Here is an 8,313-nt window from a genome sequence, read left to right on the forward strand (position 1 = left end):
TGCTTCTCTTGGGCTCATTGTAGTGCAGTAAGTGGGTAAAACCCATGGACCCCAGGGAAAAAGCCCTGAGGAGGGGCTAGGCCAGGCCAGGAACTCACATTGGGAAAAGGGATGTTCAAGTGACATCTGCAGGAGGCACCTGAGTGTATCAAGTTCCACCTTGCCATACTGGCTTTACCACTGCTCTCAGGTGTGTGTGGTGGTGTCTTCTTCTGAGGCACTTGGAGTGCAGGCTAGCCCTTCTCCTCACCTTAAACAAAGTGGCACTACTGCATTTTTCTCTATTTCTATACAGAAATTCTATTGTCAGTTCTTTCCTTCCATCTGTGTAAGGAGGGAAGAGGGAAAGTTTTTCTAGAATGAAAATATTTGAAAAAGAAAGCCCAGCATAAAGAAACAAGGCATATATTTTTTCTTTTTGGACTCTAAGTTATCTGAAAACAGCTCAAGTTTCCCTTCTTCAGAGCCCAGGTCCTGTTTTCCTGCACCCCAAAGCACGGCTTGTACAGCACTTGTGTGCACAAAGCTTTGCAGTGGTATTTGCTTTCTTCTAATCCACCAAATGTGAAAATTTGCAGAATTGAGAAGGCTGAAAGAAGGAAACCAGGGCGTGACTGATGCTGATGAATAAGCCTGTGAACAAGGCCTCTGGCCACTGCCTTACTTACTGCACCTGGCAGCCCTCAGACAGCTTTGCCTTGATACTGCACTCCTGAGGTGAACAGATGCTATGTAAGTGCTCCGTGCAAGCTTAAACAACCACACCGTATGGTGTTCAACAGTGTTTAACATTCAAGGGCTGCTTACCATGCTTCTGAGATTTTTTAAAATTTATACATTAATTTTTGCATTTCAGTGCTGGGTCTGTTTTTAAGAACCACCCAGATGTGGAACCCATTGGATAGATAAGCTAGAATCTGTTTGCAGTTGATGGAAGGAGTCAGTTGAAAGGACTAGGTTTTCTTCCTTTCATTACCAAGCTCTTTCAGATAAGGCAATATCATCTTAAAAGCTCCTTAAGTAAATAACCAAATAAGATATTTTAAATTAAGGACTTCATTTAAAAAAGTCTTCAGACAGGCTCATTTTCCATCCTTTCAATTAGTCCTGGAGAGTTCACCTCAAAAGTCACCTGTTTTGATGTAAATTGTCTGGAGAACAAGGCACACATGTGCAGGCTGAAGCTCAGTCACTTCTCTCACGTAGGCAAATCTGCAGGGAGTCCACAGACAAAACTATGCTGTTATGAAAGTATATGAGCACAGATTCTGGTCACAGAACTTTTTTGTTTTGATTCCTATATGACAAAATCCATGGTATGGGGAACTAGTTTAATGGCTTACTTATTTAAGGAACTTCTGTGAAGAACTCATAATAGCAACATTAATTCAGATAATTTACTGCCTTTTTCTGCAGAAGAAATGGACTCAGATTTTTATTTTAGTTCAAGCTCTTTTTAAAGTCTGATCAAATAGTTTGGGAATGTCATGTTCCACACATGAAATGTTAGTTGTGAGCAATTATAAATACATAATGCTGTTTCTGTTCTTATTTTGGATGAACTCACTGTTAAGCCAAGGATAGGCTTGTAGATGTCTGAGTGTCTCAGTGCAAGCACATATTAATTTGTAGTTTTCTCACATTGCCATGACCATGGAAACACAGACTAAGTCGAGCCTATAAAATTCTCTCATCATCACTGTTATGTGCACAAGAGTTCTACCAGAGGTGCAGCTCCAAGGTCCTTACATTAACTTGGCTTATTTTCCTTCTCCAAATCATGGTAAGTTTTACTGTTAAGAGCATATCTATAGTTGTGTATCTGTAGCCAACCAGAGCTAGTTGCCACCCAAGAACTCTCCATAATGGTCCATATAGCCAGATACCCTGTATTCAGAAACAGGCAGTAACAAAAGCTTTTGCAAGGCATAAAAGAAATTATGCATAAGGTGCCTAAAGGCACCTTCAAGAACTAGGTGAAAGCTCCATCCCTGGAAGTGTCCAAGACCAGGTTGGATGGGGCTCTGAGCAACCTGATCTAGTGGGAGGTGTCCCTGTCCATGCAGGGGGGTTGGAACTAGATGATCTTTAAGTCCCTTCCAAATAAAACTATTCTATGATTCTATGAAGTTGAACATAAGCTATTGTGTTTAAGATATGCAAAAGAACGCTCTGTGGTTATAATCCGTTTATTTTTTTATCAAGATGGGTTTTGGACCTTTTACAGAGGTTGAAAAATTATTTCTTCGTGCTGGTTTTAAGCCTACTGCTTGTTAACGTGATTGCTGCCTATTTCCTCAGTGTTAAACAAAAGGGAATAATCATCCTCTGTTTTTCCTGTGTCTTTAATGATTTAGTAGATCTTCATTGCATCTCCTGTGTTGTCTTGGTGTCTCTTGCAGTTCTACTATTGCCTTCAGGAAAAAGAAATGTATTACAAAAGTCTCTGAATATATCCATAGAAGAATGCAGTGAGAAAACATTTTCTTCTTTACATGTATTTTTATGTTTCATGTAGTCTCTCCAGAGCACTGTGTTGACAGTGCTGAGAAGTTCTGAGTGGTAATGTCTCTTTAGAGCCTGTTACAGGTACAGTGAAAGTAATGTTTCCCTGGTACACTACTTTTAATGTACCAATACCAACTGTAACATGACAAAGTTAAATTGTGCCTGTAGTAGTTCTGAAAAGAGTAGCGTCCGATTCCATTATAAAGTCTGGCTTTCTTCTCTTACTTTTAATTGGCAGTATGCCATAAACTATTATTCATTTGAATTCAGTTATTACAAGCTGCAAAATTTGCCCTCTTGGGCAAGCATACATTATGCTGTTCAAAAATACTTGAACATGCCATGTTTTCTTTTATTTTGCTCTATTATCCTTAGAACTATATGAACATTCATAGGAGTACCATGCCTATTCCTTTTTTTCTCAGTTTTAAAAAATCTGTCAAGTTGTTTTTGTCAATAGTTTAATAAATGCATTTAAGAAGTTAATGATCTTCATGAAGTAATTATTGGTCTGCAGATTTTTGCAACTTAGTGCATTTAGGATTTAGAACATATGTTGTTTTAATTATGCAAACTACCCAATCAAGATACAAATTGACATATAATGTAGGACTGGCTCAAGCACCATAGATTGTTAATTGTATACTAGATGGTGCTAGCTGAATTGTTTATTGAAGCTGTTAACTACAAAGAAAGCATAGAATTGAAGTTCTCTTCTGACAACGCAGCACATATCTGAGAGAAATGCTCTCTTTAGCCTGGGAATATTTAAATATTTTTAAAAAGCAATTTCATAGGGCATGGCTGTGTTGCTGAACTGTGATTCCCTTCAAAGGTAAATGGATTCTTTATTTTTTTTAAAACGATCTGTTTGTAGTTATCAGCAAAATTCAATTCCTTTCTTTGCAGCTTTCATCCACCTTGCTTCTTCTATTGCCATTTCTCTTGACAGTTCAAACCCTAAATATAAAATGATTAGGATGAATACAGAGCAGCTTATGTGTAGTTCGGTGTGGACAAAAGGGGTCACAAGTCTGAGCAGCTGACCTAAACAGCTCAGTCACCAAAGTTGTGGGTTGCACACTTCACTGCTGGCAGGCTAATCTGTGTGTGCCATTTACACTCTATCTGCAAGAATTTACTAGGCTTTGTTGCAAAAGTTATTGAAATAACCTTGCAAGTAGCCAATTCATTCTATTTAAATACTTGCTAATGGCCAGAGAACAAGCATAGTACAAACTAAAGCTAAATCTTCAAATGCTGTTTTGCCAATAATTAGACTCAGGGCTTGTAAGCAGTGACCTGCTATTACAGTTTGCCTGAAACCCCTGATGTTTTTCCCCTGACAAAGGTGCTATTGAAGCAGGGGCTGTCATGACAGCACTGCGGTTGCATTCATCGAGAGCATGCCCAAGGGTGAGAAACTTGCATGTATACAAGGCCTAGAAAATACTTAATTTACTTCTTAAATCAGTTCCCTATGCTGTTTCACAGTAGTAAAAGTCTTTGCTAGTTGTGACTGTAGATCCCGCTAAAGCTTTGAGGAAAAGGTTTCTTTATGCTCCTGTTTCTGCAGGCTGGATGTTAGCTCTCTGTGTGTTTCAAAAACTTCAGTTAGAGATTTCTGGAAGCAAGTCCTTCCTGGGCTGCCTGGGTGAGCAGAGCTCAGCAGAGCCACCCGGGCAAGGGGAATGTGATCTTCTTTTAGGTGTGTGCCTGTGTATGTCCAATACCAGGCTCTGGAAGACATAATTGAAGCATTTTATATCTGCCTTTGAAGGGAAACGTGTGTCTGGGCTTTCTGGTTTGCTATGGTACAGTAGGAGCTGGCATATGTATCACGTATCTTCCTAAAAGCTGTATGACCTACTTTCCTGGCTGCCTCGTTTGTTTTGTGTCTATGGCCAGTAAAGACAAACTGCTTGAACTGTGAAACCATCCCAAGATAGAGACATGCTCCCCCTCAAAGCTGATACTGAAATCTGACACAGTATTAGTCCATATATGCATGTGTGCAGGAACACAAAGACATACAGCAACAGTTATGAGCCAAAAAGAGAAGACAGAGGCCTAGATGCAGCTGTGGTTCAGGGGTTATTAGTTAAAGACTCCAATGGTTGACGTGGAGATTCTGCGTGATACCAACTTGCTGCATTTATGAGCAAGTTGTATACTGCCAATGCAACAAGTTTTTTACTTGTAAAGAAAGGCTTTACTTTGCTTTCTTTCCTTTACTTTTTCTTACTGACTTTGCATGTTGCCTGTATATTGTGGTTGATAAGGTAATATTTTTTTGTCAATGCAGATGGAAAATACAGGGCCATCCTAGCAGCAACATTGAAGAAAAATCTTAAATTGGATAAAATTTCTATGGAGTTTTTTGCTTTATATTTTTGTCACCACTTGATTTGTAAAATTACAGAAAAGAAATCTGATTGGGGGAAAAAAATACAGGGAGTAACTTCACCCCAAACCAATATAATGTCCTGTGCTTGATCATTTATTAACAATTAAACATTTCTAGTGGCAGTGGTATAAATCCAGTTGCAGAGGTTGGACAAGGATTTACAAAGAAATGTTTGGTTTTGTTAAAACACGGAGATTAGGTTTCTCTTCAAGCCATTCTTCTAGGAATGTTTTAAGTATAACTAAAACTATTAAGTGTTTGCCTTTTTCTTACAGTTTGTTAACATAATCTTCTCAGAGGAAGTCTTACAGCTGTCAGTGTTTCTGAAAACACTAAAACAGAAAGCATTTGAAAATATTAAGATACATTTTTCTTAATTAAGAGTACTGTTTTTAAATTGAAATGTTATTAAATTGAATGGGAATTTAATTAAACATCATTATTTCAAGTAATCAACATTTTTATTAGATGAGCTCATGTTTTGCACAGATTGCTTGATGCCTGAAAGACAAACATCCCATCACAGGGAGATAATAACTCCATCATCCAAGGGTTTTGGAATAGTTCTGCAAGCACATGTACAGGCAGCAGCTCAGGCCTCGCAGCAGCGCAAGGAGCTGAGGTAGCGTCTGCAGGCATCTCACTCTTGTACCTTGTCTCAATACTCAGCTCTCTTCTTGGGCATCTCTGCCCATGCCCTAAGTCATGTTCTGCACCACATGAGTAGTTTGCTGGTCCTGCTCCATTCTCTCTGAGCAGAGTTGCTCTTCTGTAAGGGAGGGGGTGAGTGATCAGGTGGATGCAGATAAGAGGGAGAAAAAGGAGATAGGAGATACATGCGGTGACAGTAAATCAGAGGCAAAGACACTTTAGAAGTGAGAAGAGTCCATGTTAAGGTGGAGAAAAAACCCGATGTATCCAAAGGGGAAAAGGATGGAGGCAGGGATGGTGTCCCATGGAAAGCTTTGGATGTCCAAAGTAGTCATGTCACACAGTACAGCAGCTGATTTGCTCCTCTGCAGCTGTGGTGTCACTTCAGGACTGATCCTGGTAGGCTTCAGAGGAGGGTACAGCCAGCTGTGCTCTGCCAGGGAGATGAGCATCACAAGGTGATGTAAGGACCCTGAGGACAAGAGTGGTAACCAGCAGACACAGGAGATTCCTCAGGGCTCCTGTTGTTGACAGACCTAGCTAAGGCACAAAGGAATGTATTTTTATTCAAGGAAACTGTAGTGATTTTAGCAGTTGGGTTCCAAGGAACCTGGAACTTTTCATTTTTCTGCACAGCTATTGCATGTTTCCTGGGATGCCATGAATACATCCAATGGACTTTGATATGATGCTTAAGATTTAATTTGGTCTCTTTCTTTTTTAAACTGGTGTGATTTCTTGCTTAATTGCAAATATTTGTCTTTCCTTTAACAATTAGAAAATCTTTTTAGTGCAGCTTGTATATTATTTGATACAAGTGCCTGAGAGCCAGAATAAGTCTGCTCCATTCCTCCTAGAGAGATTTCTTCCTAGAGAAAGGAACTGCTTCTTGAGAAAGGAACTGCTTTTGTATTCAGTGTGGCTGAGGAAGGTGCGGGAAGTTGCACATCGACATATATATCCCATAGACATATAATTCTATGTAAAATGTGTTTGCATATATATGATAATAGAACTTGTGTATATTGCTGTATCTTCAGTGTGTGGGTAATTTCCGTTCCCATTCACATAGTTTTGTGATGGGTAGTATGTGTTTATAGTGGACGCAGTCAAAGAACTGGCCCAGTCTGTATTTTGTTGTCAAACTGGTGTTGACTAGACAAATCTTGCAAATATTCAATGCTAGCTCTGAAAATCAGGAAAATTCATTACAGTAGATTGCTCTTAGTGCTATAATTTTTAAGTCCCAAAATAAACCCCAGCAGTATGTTTTCGAACATCAGGAAACACTTCTTTTTTGAATGAAAGGGTGAGAGAGGTTGTGGAGACACCATCCTTGGAGATATTTAAAAGCCATCTGGACATGGTCCTGGACAGCCAACTCTAGGTGGCCCTGCTTGAGTAGGAGGGTAGGACCAGATAACCTCCAGGTGCCTTCCAACCTCAGTCATTCTGTGGTTTTGTAATTCTGCTCTGAATCAGAACTGGTTTGTGCCTGTCTGTGTTTAGCAAGAACTTCCAGTACTTGCACATCTGTCATTCCCATAACAAGGAGTAACTAAAGGTATGAAAATTGTTTTATGGGAAGAGATGAACCCTCAAGATACTTCAGACTGTTGAGCTATCTTCTATGTTGTTGGTGCCTGGATTTGACTTGCTCAGGAATAATGACAGGCCTTCTAACACAAGGATTATTCATGTGGAAGTTGCTGTTGCTTTCAATCTAGCAGAGCTGTGCTGGGCAATTCCTAGGGCCCAGTGTAAGGCTCTTTCTACTAACTTCTTAATTATCTTAGCAAGGCATGATCTGTATTTGATCTAGCTCAGCCATCCACTTGGATGACTCACAGAGCTGAATTTGCTGAATTGGAAAGGAATGCAAAGCACCCAGACAAAGTTAGCACTGCACAGTGTGGGGGGAATAGCTCCAATACAACAGGAAACCAATCCATCTGGTGCTTTTCATCTTGGTCTGCAAATAATCTGCATGGTCTCATTGCCTGTGCCTGTTCCTATGAACCTGTGATCCTCAAATCTTTATCCCAACTGTGTCAGTGCAGTTTTGCCCCTTTTGAGTTCTGTATGTAAATTTGAGTTGAAAAGCAACTGGGAATGGTCTGGTGCAGAGGAATTTTTTAGATGTGCTAAGAGTGCTAGCTCCCCCCTCATACCAGTGCCAGGAGGAAGCAAGGGATCTCTGCACTAGGGACCTGGAGGACTTGGAGGCCACTCAGGCACAGAAAGCCAAGTCTCTTGTGGGAGCACTGGCAATGGTCCACACATCTCCTGGGCTCTTGTTCCCTTCTCACCCTTCTGCTCTGCTGCCTTCTCAATGGCTTGGAAATGCTACAGCACGGGAGCTCCTGCAGCTCATTGCACATATAAATTAGGGGCAGAATTCCTCTTTCCATGTGCACATATTGCATCTTGAGGTGTAAATCAGGATAAGCACTGCAATCCCATGGCAGGTTACGCCAGATATAAGAAAAAGTAAATGACAGGCTGGCAATATTTGCCATAGAGCAGCCTTGTACAGCCTGTAGCTTGCAGTCCACAGTTGATTCATAAGACATAGTAAAGTGGTAGCAGACATGATGGCAACAAGACGTCCTACCCTCGGGTCATGGCAATGGGAACACTGGGACAGGCAGTGCCCAGGTGAAAGTGTGTAGCTGGTAACAAAAAGCAGAGTTTTGCAAAGCAGGACAGTTTTGCTTCCTTAGTACTGAGGATGCCATTTCATTCCC

This window comes from Chaetura pelagica, unplaced genomic scaffold (assembly GCF_000747805.2).
Source record: "Chaetura pelagica isolate M959 unplaced genomic scaffold, ChaPel_1.0 scaffold67, whole genome shotgun sequence".
NCBI lineage: Eukaryota > Metazoa > Chordata > Aves > Apodiformes > Apodidae > Chaetura > Chaetura pelagica.